We start from the raw sequence: 17102 nt of genomic DNA, 5'->3' as shown, positions 1-17102 counted from the left end.
TTTTTTTTTTTGCCAGAGGATCGTTATTCCATTATTCCATTTTGCTGGCTTGCAAATTTGTGAATATGTAATTGGCTAGAAATTTATAGGTATGCAGAGATCTTGCAAGAGTATAGTTTCGTATGAATTGTTATTTCCATCTGTTGCTGTATGCTCTTTGTCCTCGCTTCTGGTTAGGAAGTGGGCAATACATTTGAACGAAGAAGACAGTGAAATCTAGAGGCAGATATGGTTCTCTTGGAATGTGTCCTCGCAACATAGGAAGGGCTAGGAACTACCACTTCCCAGGATGCTTTCTCTATATGGTTCCATGATAGAATTCTGTAATGAGCTTGCATGAGATTTGAAAGAAGCGCTTTTCAGTTTATTGAGCCACCACTCTATAGGGAGATAGACAGATGCGTAGGGACTCTGTGTGTATCATCTCCAGATTATTTTCCTGATTGCCGGCCTTGCCAATCAAAAGCACCTTCAAAACAAATACGAGCTGCGTGACTTCTACTTTGTCAGAGGTGTAGGCTTTTACAGACACCCTACCAGCTTTTCCAGCATGGATGCACATCCACGGTCAGATGTCTACAGCTTGCATTTTCCTGAAAGCCCTAGACTGTCCACCAGGCCACTGATTAGGATGTCATGGCTGTTGATCTCATCTAATGCTCTGACCCCTTTTCCCTAGATCTTAACATATTCATATAAAGTCTGATTTGTATAGTGAACATCTCATTCTCTTAATACTTCTCATGATTCTGTGTGTCTGCAGCAGTGCATCCATAAGAACATATGGGACTGTGTTTCCCTACAGCATCATTGAGCAGCTGTCCTGACCCAGTATTTCTATAAAATAAATTAGCATTACTGACATATTGGGTAGACGGTGTGGGTTTTCTGTTACTCAGCACTAAATCCAATCCCTCAGGATATGTTCCATTATTAAGATCGATTATGTGTGATTAGACACAATGTGAATTTTTTTTTGGTTGAACAACTTCAGTGTTTATGAGAAATATTCAATTAACTGTTTCCATATGAGTTGTGCACTATATAAATGTATAAAATGTTTGAGAAATATTCTGTTAATTGTTTTAAAGTGTATACTAATAAATGTCAATGTCTTTAATTTACTTAAAAGATATTAAAACATTGCATCTATGAGTTGTCGAAACTTTGTAACTTTGTGAATTTAAGAATTATAAATTTAGAGTCAATATTACCAGGTGCATACAAATGTAGGCAGTTTTCATCCTAATAAATCTTACTTTGTATATTGTTACAATGTTATCAATATAACTTCTTATTCACAATAGTAAAAACTTAAATAATGGTTTTACCAATTTAAGGAATAAGTAAGTCTAGCAAATGATATAAAAAGATTCTCATGAGAAAATATCTTAAACTTTATTGGATAATATAAAAGCAAAGTGAAGTAAAATATAAACCATGATGAGATAATAGGCACACAGATTGAAGAAGAGAGGCCTCAGTGAATGAAGGCACCATTGATTCATGTATACTTAGTATGCCTTAGATACTTTCTGGAACTGCTCAGAAGTGTTGGTAAAAAGTGGGTGATGATACAGAAACAATCCTCCACTCGTGGAGTTAACACTAACCATTTCCCATAAAATTACAGATATAGTTCACCCTCATTTTCACAATGGTTAAAAATTTCAGGGTGTGTTATATATGTTGATGAGACTGGGCACTGGTATTTGGGACCAGACAGTTCATATTGATTTGAAGCATGCTGTATGGGTGTTTGTATTTAACATCCTCATGAAAGAATTTGAAATTGCCTCATATAACTTTTAGAACAATCTGAGGGTTGATGGGGGGTGGGAGTGAGGGGAGGGTGGGTGATGGGTATTGAGGAGGACACCTGTTGGGATGAGCACTGGGTGTTATATGGAAACCAGTTTGACAATAAATTTCATATTAAAAAAAAAGAAATTGCCTCATATGTTTGTTACTATCATTTTGGGACTCCGGCATGTGGAGTGAGATTTGTTCTGAAGAAAATCAGAGTTCCTCATAGTGTAAGGAAGCTTCACATTATCCTCATACTTCTAACCCCTCAAGTCTTCTGTGAGCAGAGCAATAGCTATGCAAGTCCACTCTGATTTCCTAATAGAAGCAAGGAGAAGAGGTAGGGGTGGTAAAAGGGAAAGCTATCCAGGAATCAGTGAAGTGAGCTGCAGACTGAGGGTATCGTATGAGCAATATCCCAATTTATTAGACATCCTCAAACAAGGAAAATTTTAATGACCACTTATAGGAGGAGAATGTGTAAGCTTTTGTTTTAATAATCCATAAAAGTCCCAAATGCCCACTTTGCTTTTTGCGGGTATTGTTTCCACATGCTTAGACTTCCAACACATATTAGGAAAGAAAAATACAACAGTACTGTGCTTAATTAAAAGGCAAATGAAATCCAGCCTTTGTCCATTTCTCCATGCTAACGCTTGTTTTCATAGCACAGCAGAGATTAGTGTCATTTCATAATCCTTATTACCACATTCAATCACTTCTCCCAGCATCCTTCCAATTGTACAAGTGACACAAGTTAAGCAATGGAAGCAGGGTCCTGCTTAAGCTTACGCACCTGAAAAGGATACCGGAATCTCTCTATTTTGAAGGCCTAATGTGTGCCACGAGGTGTACTGGGTACTGTTGAAAGTTTGAAATCTCAGAACTCTGGAGGACAAGTACAATTACTAACATTTCAAAATGTAACATTAAATTTTAAACACAGTATTCAAAAGCCTACATCTATATGCCATTCTGGGAAAAGCAAAGGTACAGGGAACTAGAACAGATGAGAGGATTAAGAATGGGGGGAAGGGGCGCCTGGGTGGCGCAGTCGGTTAAGCGTCCGACTTCGGCTCAGGTCATGATCTCTCAGTCCGTGAGTTCGAGCCCCGCATCGGGCTCTGTGCTGACAGCTCGGAGCCTGGAGCCTGTTTCAGATTCTGTGTCTCCCTCTCTCTGACCCTCCCCCGTTAATGTTCTGTCTCTCTCTGTCTCAAAAATAAATAAACGTTAAAAAAAATTTTTTTTTAAATTAAAAAAAAAAAAGAATGGGGGGAAGTTTGTCAACAAATGAGCACTAGGACATTGTTTTCTCGGAGGTGAGAGATGGAGTGTTTTGTATTTTAACTACGGTGGTACAAAGTGTGAATTTATGAAAACCCATAGAACTACACTTATAATGGCTAATTCTAGTCTTTGAAATAAATTATTAGAAAACAAAGATACGAAACTATCTTATGAACTAAAGGGAAAGTTAAACTCACTCACACCTTGATTTTTAGATGTGTAAGGACAGTGCTTTCCACCTCCTAAAGACTTGCGACCCATCAGGCCTTTTTTGGAACCTCAACTGAAGTTCGAAAACACTCCAGGGTCACACCTGTCCTCACCTCCATCACCTTACCTGAGGGAAGAGAGGGAAAGCCAGCAACAGGTCTCTAGGTTTACATCAGGTTTCCTGGGCCAGAACTCTGGGAATGCTGTGGCTTGAAATTTAAAAGGAATTCCACCGCGTTCTCAAGGGAATCCTCCAGGGAGGGGGGAGTCGGCCTGGTGGTGTTTCCTACTCCTTGGGCATATGCATAGGGTCCTGTCCTGAGGCCACCTGCAACTCAGTTCAGACTACCTGACATCTCAGGGACAAACCCAACTGTGCCGTTCACTGCTGCAAACTTCGCTATTGACGCACACTGGAGGGCGCTGCACTAGTCATTCCTCCGCAGAAATTCCATGTGGGTGCACTGAGAATCCAGAGGAAGCACTGTAAGCCGGTGACCCACATTCTTCCTCCAGAGCCCCGGTTCCCACATGAACTCACAACCTACTGCCGGCCAAACTCTCCTTCGAATGGGTCACAGCCTCAACACCTACCACGTGGGCGACACACCAGGGAGGACGCGATACTCACGGCCATGCGCGCGCGCACTCACGCCCGCACTTCCGCAGTCTCTCGCCTCTGCCGGGCCAAACGTGCGAAGCAGCGCCGCGCATGCGCTGTCAACACCCGGGGGGGGGGGTTTCCTCCGCGCCGCGCAAGCGCTGTCAACACCCCGGGTTTCCTCCGTTCCGAATTCCCTGACGGCTCCAGGTGGAATCTGTGGAACCCTTTCCGCTGCACACCCGTAGTCACGTGGGGAAATGTAGCTTAGAGTAAGAGCCTCCTCAGACATTATCATGTCCCCCCCGCACCCCCCTCCAGCGCTCCCAACATGCAACGCGGATGCAGTCACATGGGTGCCGCGCAGTCACCTGGGAGTTCTGAATTGGCTGGCCTGCGCAGCCGCAGTCGCAGGCGCAGGCTCCTGCCGCCGAGAGTCCCTCCCGTGGCGGAGCTGAGACCGCAGGTGTTCTGGAAGCCGGAGAACGCGCAGTCTATATCTGAGCGGGGCTGGGGTGCTGAGGGGCCCGCCCCCATGCCCATCTACAAACTTCTGGGTGTCTCCTCCTTCCCAGGAGTCGTTGCCCGTCGCCCGGAAACGGGATGTCTGAGCTCGAGAGACGTTGGCTCTCCCCTGGCAGGATGCAGTGGGTGCGCTGGACTGCGACCGTGGACAGGAAAGGCCGCAGGCCCGGCGGCGGGAGCCGAGCCCGGGAGGACAGGACGGCGATGGGAACATCCAGGAGAGCGCCGCCGCGGCCAGCTGGGTTGTCAGGGGGCGCGGAGGCCTCTGCCGGCAGAAACCTGCAACAGCGAGGCGCTGGAGCGGGCGGCCCTTGACTCTCTGGGGTCGCAGGCTCTGGGTGTCACGTTATGAAGACACGGGGCTAGAGTGGGTGCAGGCAGGCTTTGTGCACAATGAGGGTTCTGTAGCGTGACATCCCTTTTCCAGCAGGGCCCTTTGGGGGCCAGCGGAACCCTGTAGTATTTGGCACGGGGAACATAACCTTTGGATGTGAACCCAAGAGCGTGTTTGGATAAATGGGAACCACCCCCCCCCCCCAGGGGAAGGTGTGTGTGTCTGTATGAACCTGGCCTTTCAATAAGCATTTAGACTTTGTACTGGGTGCTGTTGATTTACCAGTGACCGGGTGGGAAGGATCGTCTCTTTCCACTTGGAACTGAAATTCTATGGGGGGAAAATGAAGGACATATAAAGAAATTCTAAGGTGTATTGCAGGGTGGTTAAGTCCTAAAGGGAAAAAGCAAATAAGGGAAGGGTGCAGGGGTTCTTGGGTGTGTACGTGTTGCTTGGAGGTCTGTCAGTGTGCATTATTTTTGCGAGTGTGTGTATGTTTATCTCAGGTTGTGTCTGTCTCAGGGCCACGTAGGACAGGGCTGGGATTGTCCCTGTGGCAGAGTTATGTTCAGCCAAGGGTGTCTGTGAATCTCGTACGTTATAGTGGTGTTGCTTTGTCTGTGTTTATGTTTCCCATCCTGTGTATAATAACCTAATGTTGGCTGGTGTGAAATGTTGGGGTTTGGGAACAAATGGTCGAGAAAGAATTCTTGAGATGTCTTTGGTACAAAAAGGGTGGTTTTATTCAAGCACGGGGACAGAGCTGCCCTGGGATTGTGGGGAGTGGCTGATTATATACTTTCAGCTTGGGAGGGGGGTAGGGATAGCGTAAGTCTCTAAGGAGTTTGGAAGCAGGTTTCCAGGACCTTGAGGGACTAGCTGTTGTTAGGAAAAGGTCGTTTACTATTGTCTAGTAAAACCTCAGTCATGAGACCCTTCAGATGTATATCTGTGGGCCATAAGCTTGGAGGTGATTGCTAACATATATCTTGGTGGGCGAGGCATAGAGATAAAGGAAGTTTCCAAGGGGATTTTTTTATATGTTAAGGTAGACTTACAGGGTCATGGAGGGCAGGCTAATGTCAAGCTAGGGTTGCCATTTGCCCTTAGGGAAGTATTAACATTGAGGCAGTTGAGTTCCTGAAGGAAGGTCACTCTGCCTGTCTCAAGGACTTGTCAGTGGGCTGTAAGTTGGAAGGAAGTTTAATGGTTTTTATTTTGCCTTTGTTCTCCACATCATTGGCAATTTGGATATCTTCTTTGGAAAAAGTCTATTCAATTCTTCTCCCCGTTGTTAAATTGGATTGTTTGGTGTTCTGTTTTTGGTTTTGGTTTTGTTTTGCTATTGAGTTGTGTGAGTTCTTTATCAGATACATGGCTTGCAATTATTTTCTCCTATTCTGTTGTTTGCCTTTTCATTTTGATGATGGATAAAAGTTTAAGGTAATTAAAATTACGTTTGTCTCGGGGCACTGGGGTGGCTCAGTCGGTTAGGTGTCTGACCCTTGATACTGGCTCAGGTCATGGTCTCACAGTTGATGGGATCAAGCCCTGCATCAGGCTCTGTGCTGAGCATGGAGCCTTCTGTGTGGGATTCTCTCTCTCTCCTTTCACTGCCCCTCCCTTTCTCGCATGCGCGTGCTTGCTCTTTCTCTCTCTCAAAAAAATTTAAAAAATAAAACAAGTAAATAAATAAATACAACTGTCTCAACCACCTAACACTCATTAGGGTGGTACTGTAAAAAAGAGCCCCAGAAATTAACAAGCGAAGATGTGGAGAAATGGGAACCCTTGTGTACTGTGTGTGGGAATGTAATGTGCAGCTACTATGGAAACTAGTATGGCAGTTCCCCAAAATATGAAAAATAGGAGTACCATATGATCCAGCAGTTGCATTTCTGAGTGTACACCCCAAAAAATTGAAATCAGGGGTTAAAAGAGATATTTGTACATCCGTGCTCATAACAGCGTTATTGATACTAGCTAATTGGTGGAAGCAACTCAGGATGTCCATCCATGGATGGATGGATTAAATGAAATGTGCATATTTACGATGGATATATGCACCGTATCCTATCCTTAAGGAAGGAGAGTCTAATGTATGCTACAAAATGGATAAACTTTGAAAACATTATGTGAAGTGAAATAAGGCAGTCACAAAAAACCATCACATGGTGGCTGCCAGTGGTGGGGTGGTGATGGGGGGCCGTGGGGGTTATTGTTACATGGGCATAGAGTCTTAGTTTTGCAAGATGGAAAGAGATCTGTAGGTGGATGGTGATGATAGTTGCACAACAATGTGAATGTATTTGATGACCCTGAATTGCACTCTTAAAAATGGTTAAGATAGTAAATTTTATGTTGTGTATTTTGCCACAATTTAAAAGATGTATATAAGTATCTCAATTTAAGAACCAAATCCATGCTGGGGTGCCTAGGTGCCTCAGTCGGTTAAGCATCCGTCTTGGGCTCAGGTCATGATCCCGTGATTTGTGAGTTCGAGCCCCATATCGGGCTCTATGCTGACAGCTCAGAGCCTGGAGCTTGCTTTGGATTATGTGTCTCCCTCTCTCCCTCTCTGCCCCTCCCCTGCTTGCACACTCTCTCTCTCAAAAATAAATAAACATTTAAAAAATTTAAAAAAGAACCAAATTCATGCTTCATACAATAATAGTCTCCTCTTGGGGTGCCTGGGTGGCTCAGTCGGTTAAGCATCCGACTTCGGCTCAGGTCATGATCTCACAGTCTGTGAGTTCGAGCCCTGCGTCGGGCTCTGTGCTGACAGCTCAGAGCCTGGAGCCCATTTCAGATTCTGTGTCTCCCTCTCTCTGCCCCTCCACTGTTCATGCTCTGTCTCTCTCTGTCTCAAAAATAAATAAACATTAAAAAAATTAAAAAAAAATAAAATCATAGTCTCCTCTGGAATGGAGGGAAGGGCACATCGTCTTACATCAGAGGATTTGTTATCTGTTGCTGCGTAATATCGCTTCCAAACCTACAGACTGAAACATTTATTTTGCTAACAAATCTGCTATCTGGACAGGACTGGGTATTGACATCTCCGCTGCACTCTGTCACCACACAAGAGCCATTTGGAGTGTACTTTTGGCCAATTAGTTTTTACAGGGCCTACCATATCTTTTTATCCTGGAGGTCATAGAGAGCTTTCCAGCAAATAACAGTGTTAACACATAAAACAATATAGTATCTTTTTTTTTTTATCCCTTTTAGCAAAAGTGCCCTTTTAGTTCACCATCAGCAAATCTGGCCTTTATCCAGTCTGAATGAAAATCAAAACCAAGTCATATAAAGACAAGGTTATTATCTCGGGTTGGACTCTGAAAACCACTGTTCATTGTCTCTTCCTATCTTGTAAAACAGCATTTCTTTAGTTTCATTTGCTGGGTTTTGGGGAATATGCATTATCGGTGGTCATTACTAGATAGCAAAGAGCATCAGTCAGATTTCAATAGAGGGTTAGACCAACAACTCAAGCATCGTCAGGCAGTGTATGGTTTTGAAGACTTTAGGATGCTGCTCAGGCCAAGGGTGAAGCTGAGGCACCTCCCCCTTGCACACATAAGGGGCTCGTGTTCCCCCTACAAAATGCCTTACCTATGACCCTTGGGTTCTGCCAAATGGCTGCTAGTGTACCTAATGCTTCTTTGAACAACAGGCTACCATTTAGTGCCATCTGGCTTTGTGATCACAGCAATTTTCCCAATTTTGCGTCCCTCTCTGTATGTGGACCTGAGTCAAGCCAATTTGGTGGCTTCACTCCATTTCTCTGAGAGCATTCCTAGCCATAAACATGGGTCTTCTAGGTCATGTGTTTACCTCTGTCCTTGAGTCAGGAGTTTTATGGAAATGAAATGTATGTAAATCCCCTACATCATGCCCTTCTTTCCAAAACAAACTAAAGATAAATGTGAGAACTTAAACAATTTAAGAAGAAACTACAAGAGATTTTTTTAAAAAGGACATTAGTAGAATAAAAGAACAGCCCATAGAATGGAAGGGGAAAATTTCGATCTATGTATCTGGCAAAGGGCTTGTACATAGAATATATCCCATGCCCCTACAAGTTAATAAGAAAAATGCAGGCAATGCAAGAGAAAATGAAATCATTCACAAAGGAAGATATTCAAATAGCTAATATAGATTTAAATTAGATATAATTAGTTATAGATGTATAACTAGAATGGAGGTATTCAACTTGATTAGTAATCAGAAAAATGAAAATTGAGACACCAGTACATTCCTACCAGAGTTGGTAAAATGAATATATAGAAAACATGCAGGAGAATGTCAGTTTGGGTGAAGATGTACAACAACTGGAATTCTCCCACACTTGTTTTGGAGTGTAAGTTGGTATAACCACGTTGGAAAAGTAATTCCAGTATCTATGAGTGGTGAGGATATGCATTCCCTACATCCCATGCGTGTATATAGATATATGCCTCAAATAGAAACGCATATATACTTTTCCCAAAAAGGTACTTACTAGAATGGCCAATACATCATTATTTATAATAGCCCGAAACTGGGAACTACTCAAAAGTCCATCAAAAAGAGGAAGGATGTTGTGGGGGTAATAGAAAATGACAATGCAACAACAACAACAACCAGAGACTGACAGTGTTGATTGGAAACCCAGATACACAAAAATACATGCTATGCAATTCTAATTAAATAAAATACAAAATAGGGGAATCTCTATTTTTTTATGTTTGAAAAAAGTTTTTTTTTTAAATTTAAATCCATGGTAGTTAATATATAGTGTAATAATGGTTTCAGGAGTAGAATTTAGTCATTCATCACTTACTTATAACACCCGGCGCTCATCCCAAGTGCTTGCCTTAAGGCCCATCACCCATTTAGTCCATCCCCTCACCTGCCTCCCTCCAGCAACCCTCAGTTTGTTCTCTGTATTTAAGAGTCTCTTATGGGTTGCCTGGGTGGCTCCGTTGAGTGTCCGACTTCAGCTCAGGTCATGGACTCGTGACTCGTGACTCGTGGCCATGTTGGGCTCTGTGCTGACAGCTCAGAGCCTGGAGCCTGTTTCAGATTCTGTGTCTCTCTCTACGCCCCTCCCCTGCTCTTGCTCTGTCTCTCCAAAATAAATAAACATTAAATTTTTTTAAAGTCTCTTATAGTTTGGCTTCCTCCATGTTTTTATCTTATTTTCCCTTACCTTTCTCTATATTTATCTACTTTTATTAAATTCCACATATGAGTGAAATCATATGATATTTATGTTTCTCTGGTTGGCTTATTTTGCTTAGCATAATACATTCTAGTTCCATCCACATTATTTCAAATGGCAAGATTTCATTCTTTTTGATTGTCGAGTAATATTCTCTCTCTCTCTCTCTCTCACACACACACACACACACACACACCCTACGTCTTCTTTATCCATTATCAGTCGATGGATATTTGGGCTTTTTCCATAATTTGGCTATTGTTGATGGCGCTGCTATAAAAATTGGGGTGCAGGTGCCCCTTCAAATCAGCATTTTTATATCTTTTGGGTAAATACCTAGTAGTGCAATTGCTGGGTCATAGGGTAGCTCTTTTTAATATTTTTTTTAGTGTTTATTATTAATTTTTGAGAGAGAGAGAGAGAGACAGAGTGTGAGCAGGGGAGGAGCAGAGAGAGAGGGAGACACAGAATCCAAAGCAGGCTCCAGGCTCTGAGCTGTCAGCACAGAGACTATGTGGAGCTATTTTTAATTTTTTGAGGAACTTCCATACTCTTCTCCAGAGTGGTTGCACCGGTTTGCATTCCCACCAACAGTGCAAGAGTGTTCCCCTTTCTCCATATCCTCATCAACATCTGTTGTTTCCTGTATTGTTAATTTTAGCCATTCTAACAAGTGTGAGGTGGTGTCTCATTGTGGTCTTGGTTTGTATTTCCCTGATGGTGAGTGATGTTAAGCATCTTTTCATGTGTTTGTTAGCCATTGGATATCTTCTTTGGAAAAGTGTCTATTCATGTCTTTTGCCCATTTCTTCACTGGATTATTTGTTTTTGGGGTGTTGAGCTTGATAAGTTCTTTATAGATTTTGGATATTAACCCTTTATCAGATACATCATTTGCAATATCTTCTCCCATTCCATCAGTTAGTTGCCTTTTAGTTTTGCTAATTGTTTCCTACTCTGTGCAGAAGCTTTTTATCTTGATGAGGTCCCAGTGCTCATTTTTGCTTTTATTTCCCTTGCCTTCAGAGACATGTCTAGTAAGAAGTTGCTGTGGCCAAGGTCAAAGGCTGTTGCTTATTTTCTCCTCTAGGATTTTGATGGTTTCCTGTCTTATATTTAGGTCTTTCATCCATTTTGAGTTTATTTTTGTGGATGGTGTAAGAAAGTGGTCCAGATTAATTCTATTGTATGTCACTGTCCAGTTTTCCCAACACCGTTTGCTGAAGAGACTGTCTTTATTTATTTATTTTTTTCATTTGATATTCTTCCTTGCTTTGTCAAAGATGAGTTGGCCACACATTTGTGTGCCCATTTCTGGACTCTCTATTCTGTTCCATTGACCTGTGTGTCTGCTTCTGTGCTAGTACCATTCTGTCTTGATGATTACAGTTTTGTAATACAGCTTGAAGTCTAGAGTTGTGATGCCTCTGGCTTTGGTTTTCTTTTTCAACATTACTTTGGCTATTCGGGGTCTTTTCTGATTCCACATAAATTTTAGGATTGTTTGTTCAAGTTCTGTGAAGAATGCTGCTATTATTTTGATAGGTATTGCATTGAATACGTAGATTTCTTTGGGTAGTATAGGCATTTTAAACAATATTTGTTCTTTCAATCCATAAGCATAGAATGTTTTTCCATTTGTGTGCCTTCAGTTTCTTTCATAAGTTTTCTCTAGTTTTCAGCATACAAATCTTTTACCTCTTTGGTTAGGTTTATTCTTGGGTATCTTATGGTACTTGGTGCAATTGTAAATGGGATCAATTCCTTGAGTTCTTTTTCTGTTCCTTCACTTTTGGCGTATAAAACTGCAACGGATTTCTGTATATTGATTTTATATCCTGTGACTTTGCTGAATTAATCTATTAGTTCTAGAGTTTTTTGGTGGAATCTTTTGGATCTTCCATATAGAGTACTATGTAGTCTGTGAAGAGTGAGAGTTTAACTTCTTCCTTGCCGATTAGGATGCCTTTTATTTCTTTTTGTTGTCTGATTGCTGAGGCTAGGACTTCCAGTACTGAGTTGAACAACAGTGGTGAGAGTGGACATCCCTGTCATGTTCCTGACCTCAGGAGGAAAAAATATGTGAATCTCATTCATGCTCTTATCTTTAGGGGATAATGCCTGGAAGGGAGCACAAATTGAGCTTCGGGTGCTGGCAATGTTCTGTTTCTTGATCTGGTGCTGATTGTACGGGTGTGTTAACTTTATAAAAATTCAGTGAGCTGTTTTATAATATGTTCACTCTTCTGTATTCCTGTTGCATTTATATAAAAACTTAAAAAGGAACAAATGGAAAACATGACTGTGAATAGGTCAGCAAAATTAAGAACTTCAAGGATGAAGTACCAACAATTTACAGTTGAAGAGAGACTTAGTGCAAAGTAAGATAACATAGAAGAAAATATCCCTGATGAAGCCCACACAGGCAAAGCTGTGGTAAGTACAGAGGAGAGAATATGAAACATGATACTCAAAATTATAGATCTTAGAATGTGGCAAAAGGGGGTAAAATTATACTTAACAGCAGAACTCTGTTCTAGTACCTATGTAAAATATAACTTAAATGTTAGATCTGTATCCAACCTCAGTAAACCCAACAGCTCACTCTACCCTCTCCCCATGGAAGACAAAATCTTGCCTGTGAGAAGCCTGGGGTACAAACTGTCTTACTTTCAATAAAAAATTCAGTCCAGTAGGAAAATTCTAACAGGTCAGAATTCATGCTGTTCCATATACATTTTTTTCTTCTAAGGAAGCCAGGTCACCAGTGCTGTTATTAAAATAGTTCTTCCTGGGGCGCCTGGGTGGCTCAGTCGGTTAAGCGGCCGACTTCGGCTCAGGTCATGATCTCACAGTCCGTGAGTTCGAGCCCCGTGTCGGGCTCTGTGCTGACAGCTTGGAGCCTGGAGCCTGTTTCAGATTCTGTGCCTCCTTCTCTCTCTGACCCTCCCCTGTTCATGCTCTGTCTCTGTCTCAAAAATAAATAAACATTAAAAAAAATTAAAAAAAATAGTTCTTCCTCAGAGGAGGTAGGGAAGCATCATTTGTATTGGAAAATGAACTCAGGAAAGAAAAGCATTTAAGATTGAGGCATAGCTCTTGCTCTCTCTCTCAAAATAAATAAACTTAAAAAAAATAAAATATATTAACTTTATACCAAATTGTCAAACTCTATTTTTTCTAATAATTATCTGTATAATTTTTTGTGTTTTCAATGTAAACCATCATATCACCTGCCAATAATACGTTTAATTTCTTCTTTTAAAGAACTTATGCCTGGGTGGTGCCTGGGTGGCTCAGTTGGTTGAGTGCCTGACTCTTGATTTCAGCTCAGGTCATAATCCCAGGGTCGTGGGATCGAGCCCTGAGTCAGGCTCCATCGTGAGCATGGAGCCTGCTTAAAATCCTCTCTTTCTCCCTCAGCCCTTCTTTCCCCATGCACACACGCTCTCTCTTGGAGATAAAATTTAAAATTAAAAAAGAAGAGCTGTTCCTGTAATTTATTTTTCTTATTACATTATCCAGGACTTTCAATGACCCATTAGATAGAAGTAATTATAGCGAACATCATGGTATTATTCTTTATTTTATTTTATTGAAATATAACTGGCATGTAGCATTGTATTTGTCTCGAGTGGACGACATAATGATTTTATATATGTAGATATTGTGAAATCACTACAATAAGTCTAGTTAACATCCATCCCCATACTTAGATTGGAGATTATACATTTTTTTGTGTGATGAGAACTTTGAAGATCTATCGTCAGCAACTTTTAAATAGACAATACGGTATTATTAACATAGTCATCACGGTGTACAGTACACACCTGTGAGGGTGTGTGCATATGTGTGTGTGTGTGCGCGTGTGCGTATTCATTGCTGCATTTCCAGCACATAGAACAGGATCTGGCATGCAAGTGATCAAAAAATGTTTGTTAAATGATCAGGTTCTGGGGGCGCCTGGGTGGCGCAGTCCGTTAAGCGTCCGACTTCAGCCAGGTCACGATCTCGCGGTCCGTGAATTCGAGCCCCGCGTCAGGCTCTGGGCTGATGGCTCAGAGCCTGGAGCCTGTTTCCGATTCTGTGTCTCCCTCTCTCTCTGCCCCTCCCCCGTTCATGCTCTGTCTCTCTCTGTCCCAAAAATAAAAATAAAAAAACGTTGAAAAAAAAAATAAATGATCAGGTTCTGGATACTTACACATTCACACACAATTAACAGGTTTTTTTTTTTTTCAAACTTCATGACAGACCCATATCCCCTTGCCCTTCAAGAAAGGACAGTTCTCACCCCCTTCCCATGTGGCTGAGTGGTGTCCCCTGGCACCCAAAACACACCTAAAGAGTGTCTCTTAGCTGATTTGTTGGGAAGGGACCTCCCAGTACTGAGTTCACATTGTGCATAAAATCTGATCGAACTTGCCCCTTCCCTGCATCTCCCTAAGAAACTATCAAGGGGTCATCACCATCACATGACAGGAGCCCAGGGTCCTGAGAGTCAAGGGCCAATATCCTTTGTGAGGAATGCTCCCGCGGGTCACTCTGCTTTAAGTTTCTTCCAGCGAAGCACCCCTCACTATCTCACAGGGGAGTGTGTGCTGTCCCTTTGTTTGGGGCTGCAAACGGTACAGACTGTGGAATCTTCCGCCTCTTCAGCCATCATGTCCACCACCAGGTTCCTCCGAGTCCAGCCACTTCACTGTCGTTCCCTTCGCACCTGGCAGACTTTCAGCGGCTTCCCACTGGGAGAAAGGAAGAAGGTTGAGGCTCAGGAAACCACCTGCAGCTCCTCCTGGGCACCCGCCGGAAGCGGCTGTGAGGCCCAGGGGGCGGGGACTTCTGCCGTTTCCGGCAGGCCCGCGAGTCTCTTCCGGGAAATCGGCAGGCGCCACTTCCGCGACAGGAGGGAGGTTTGGCCGGCACTGGGACACTCGGCAAAGGTCGGAACTGTCAGCTGCCTCTGGGAACAGCTGGTCTGCAGGGGGTGCTGTGCGTGTTGGTGGAAACCCGAGGGGCAGATCAAGGCCTTGGAGGGCCGTCTTTCTTCCAGCTGAGTTTCCTGCGGGTGTGCCCCAGAAAGTGAGTTACCGGGGGCACGAAGGGGCGGACCCCGCAGACCTGGCCTGGAGCCTGGGGATGATTAGGGAGCCAAAGAGCCCGTGGTTTCGGGTGTGGACTGCGCATGTGCGGCCCTGAGTCTCGCATAGCTGTGACTGCGCATGTGCATGTCTGTGATGGAGGGTTGAAGGGGCGAGAAGGCGGAATGCGCCTGGCCGAGTGCTGCTGAGCTGCCGGTGCTGCAGAGCCGGCTTCTCCCGCGAGGGGTGTGGGCCACCGTCTTGGCTTTCACTGCCCGTTTTCTACTCCCTCTCACCTCACTGCAACGTGGTGCCGCTCCAGGGAAATATTTACAGGATGGGGAGAGATGCGGATCCCTTAGTGAACTCTTTCATCAGAAAGTACAGAACTGGGTTTGGGGTGGGGTTTTGAAAGCAGGGGATTCCTGCCCTCGAGGGCCCCGCTTGACAAGACTAGGTCCGCCGTTGTTTCGAACCAATAGTTCTTTCAGAGCTCAGATTCCCAGGACCCTGTAGAGCAAATGCCCTGTCCCTTCTGATGTGGGGCCTGGAGTGGACAGTTAAGAAATAATTCTTGAGACATTTTTGGTGCAAAAAGGTGCTTTTATTATGGCACAGGGACCCGTGGGCAGGAAGAGCTCCGCTGGGATTGTGAGGAGTGACTGATTATATACTTTTTAGTTAGTGGAGGTTAGGGATGGCCTGAGTGCCTGAGGAATTCGGAAGCAAGCCTTCCAGGACCTTGAGGGGCTAGCTGCTGTTGAGGTTATCTACTGTCGTCTCATAAAACATCAGTCGTGAGATACTTCCGATGTATCAGTGAGCCATATGTTTGAGTGATGATTGTTAACGCATATCTGGGGGGCAGCTTATGATTATCAGAGTGACGTCACACTAACCAGAGCAAAGCTGTAGTGGCAAAACATTAAAAGGAGTCCTTGAGGGAGCGGCAGGAGTGTTACAATCTGTATGCCTCATGAATCCTGCCTGGAGACAACTAGCTGAACAGCAGCAAAATCCGGCCGTTGCTCCTTTTTCTCCCATCCCCTTCCCTCTGGCATCCCAGAGCTAAGGGCAGGCATGTGCCAGGAGGGCGTCACCTGATTTCTGAGTGGATTCCAAGAAAGGCGTGATGGCTCAAGACTCCCTCTTATCTGTATCTGCCATTCTCTGTAACATCATTGAGGAGGTGGAGAGAGTTGTTTTGCTTACCTAAAAATCAAGGTGCTGGTATGGGTTTCTGTTGTTGGCTCAGGCATATGCGAAACAGTAAAGTTCAGTCTTTTGCGTGTAGTTCTGTGAGTTTTCAGCAATGTATACAGTGGTACCAATATCATAATACAGACTAATATCTCACTCCCAAATAATCACTAGCACTGCCCATTTGTAGTCAAGCCCTTCCCCATCCTTACACTCTGATCTGTTCTACATTCTAAAACCATACCTTTTGGGGCGCCTGGGTGGCTCAGTCGGTTGAGCGTCCGACTTTCGGCTCAGGTCATGATCTCACAGTTCGTGGGTTCGAGCCCCGCATCAGGCTCTGTGCTGACCTCTTGCTCAGAGCCTGGAGCCTGCTTCAGATTCTGTGTCTCCCTCTCTCTCTGCCCCTCCCCTGCTCACGCTTTGTCTCACTCTGTTTCTCAAAAATAAATACAATGTAAAAACAAATTTAAAAAAATAAATAAATAATAAAACCATACCTTTATTATTATTTTTTTTAACGTTTATTTATTTTTGAGACAGAGAGAGACAGAGCATGAACAGGGGAGGGTCAGAGAGAGAGAGGGAGACACAGAATCTGAAACAGGCTCCAGGCTCTGAGCGGTCACCACAGAGCCCGACGCGGGGCTTGAACTCACGGACCGTGAGATCATGACCTGAGCCGAAGTCGGCTGCTTAACCGACTGAGCCACCCAGGCGCCCCAACCATACGTTTATTGAAAAAGCCATGTAATGAACTCAGACATCGTAGCATTTTGAGTCAGATGTATTTGATGTCATATTTGTAAAACTGAGCAATTATACCTGCCTTTCAGTGGTGGTCTGAGTTTT

This window comes from Neofelis nebulosa, chromosome 4 (assembly GCF_028018385.1).
Source record: "Neofelis nebulosa isolate mNeoNeb1 chromosome 4, mNeoNeb1.pri, whole genome shotgun sequence".
In the NCBI taxonomy this organism is placed as follows: domain Eukaryota; kingdom Metazoa; phylum Chordata; class Mammalia; order Carnivora; family Felidae; genus Neofelis; species Neofelis nebulosa.
This window is presented reverse-complemented; position numbering follows the sequence as displayed.